Below are 2,406 nucleotides of genomic sequence, written 5' to 3'. Positions count from 1 at the left end.
ATGATCAAAGCTATTGCGCAGGCTATACCGACGTATGTTATGGGGGTGTTTAAGCTTCCTATGTCTGTATGTGATGACCTCAACCGCATGGTCCGGAACTTCTGGTGGGAGCATCGGAAGGGAAGAGGAAGACACATTGGCTGGCTTGCCAGGATCCTGGCGCACAAAACACAGGGCGGGCTGGGTTTCCGAGATTTTCGCGCCTTCAACCAGGCCCTCCTTGCCCGGCAGGCGTGGCGCTTACTAATAAATCCTCACAGTTTATGTGCGCAGGTGCCTCAAGGCGAGGTACTACCCTGAAGGCAGCCTAGAGGATACAATCTTCTCAGGCAACGCCTCCCCTACGTGGCAGGCCATTCAGTATGGCCTTGAGCTCCTCAAGAAGGGCATCGTCTGGCATGTAGGGGATGGCCGTAACATCCGGATTTGCGAGATAAATGGATCCCCCGCGAACCTTCACGCCAACTTATCACCCAACAGGGTACCTGCCGACTACGACGAGTGGCCGAGCTCCTGCATGAGGATAGGTCATGGCGCCTTGACCTGCTCCATCGCTACTTCCACCCGGCAGACGTGGAGATGATCTCCAGCATTCGTACTTCGACATGCGTCACCGACGACATCATCGCATGGGCCCCGGAGAAGAACGGTATCTTCACCGTTCGATCCGCTTATCGGTTCGCCATGGACGAGCGCGAGCGTCCACTGGCCACCGCCACGAGTAGGGCACCAGATGGTCATCGCACCATCTGGAAGATCATATGGGGGTGCCCTGCTCCCCCAAAGGTACGCGTGTTTGCTTGGAGGATCGTTACGAACTCTCTTGCTACTTGGGCAAATAAGCTCTCTCGCCATCTTGAGGTTTCTGACCTATGCCCCTTATGTGGACCGGAACGGGAGGATATGTTCCATGCTTTCTGCAGGTGCCCGTTCGCAAAGGAGCTGTGGCATGCTATGGCCACGGATTGGTGTATCCCCAAGGTGGAGGACATCCTGTACACAGGACCGGAATGGCTATTTACCCTGCTGGACCCCCTTGACAAGGCTACGAGGATGGTCGTCCTTATGATCATGTGGAGAACCTGGCATGTCCGGAATGAGATCACGCATGACAAGAAGCCGCCACCTCCTGAAGCCTCACGACGATTCTTGCATGGGTACATTACTTCACCGCTCTGTATCTAACAATTCCCAAATGTGGATGTGGTCAAGGGGAAGATGACGTCTCCTTTGCCGCCGTTTTGTCACTCGGCATCCCAAGGAGGCTAAGGAGGAGCGATCATGGACCGCGCCAGCGTCGGGACGCACTAAGCTGAATACCGATGGCAGTTTCATTGCGGAGACGGAAGCGGCAGGAGGAGGGATGATTTTGCGCGATGATCGAGAGAAAATCATCTATACTGCATGTAGAGAGCTGCGCACATGCGATAATGCGCTCGGAGCGGAGCTTGCGGCTTGCAAGGAGGGCCTGGAGCTGGCCCTAAACAGGACCGGGTTGGCTATCACGGTCGAGCTTGATTGCACGGAGGCTGTGGCGATGATCACAGCAAATGGGGAGGATCGTTCGGTGCACCGCACCCTCATTCAGGAGATACGAGATTAGCGACTGCCGCTGGAAGGGAGATCTCATTTACTCTATGGTTTCGGTCACAAAATAAATGTAGCCATGAACTTGCCTCTTACGGGCGACGAACCCCACGAACCGCTGTGTGGTTCCACTCGGGGATTGACCCTGTTGTACGTCTGGCCTCCGCTGAGAGACCACCTTGAGTAATGAGAAATCCCTTCACCCGCAAAAAAAAACTTACACATTTAACTATAATGGAAAACAACTTATTTAATTTTGGTGCTGATGTATGAATGAGCCCCCTCTCTTGTTTCCTCTAATGGTTGCCACGTGTAACGACTATCAATTCGTCCGAAATATTCTTGCAATTATTTGAGGGATGAGAGGCAACATATGCATCGTTTCAACTGAAGTTCAACTTGTTTAATTTTGGAGTTCTAAGAACAAACTTGGAATAGACGTTAGTTTAATTATGATTAGCAAACTACTCTTTCCTACTTTGTCACGATGCCAATGTGACTCATGTGCATTCGTTTCATTAAAAGACATGAAAAGAAATGAATGTTCCACCAACCATCACTTGTTTGAATAATGCTATGGCCTTAAAATATACTACTCTATGATCACATGAATGGATAGCAAGCTCAGGCTTCTCACTTTACTTCTACATATTGGCAACATTAGCTTTAGTCTATCATCAAAATAGGTGAAACTCGTGTAAAAACGATAAGGAAATGATGATAGAGGAACAAAAGAGACAAAAACATAGGAAACATCGGGAAGCATGGAAGATCCAACAATTGTAAAGAGCTATGATGGAACTAGTGGCGGCGCCAAGA

Source organism: Triticum urartu, chromosome 6 (assembly GCF_003073215.2).
Source record: "Triticum urartu cultivar G1812 chromosome 6, Tu2.1, whole genome shotgun sequence".
In the NCBI taxonomy this organism is placed as follows: Eukaryota; Viridiplantae; Streptophyta; class Magnoliopsida; order Poales; family Poaceae; genus Triticum; species Triticum urartu.
This window is presented reverse-complemented; position numbering follows the sequence as displayed.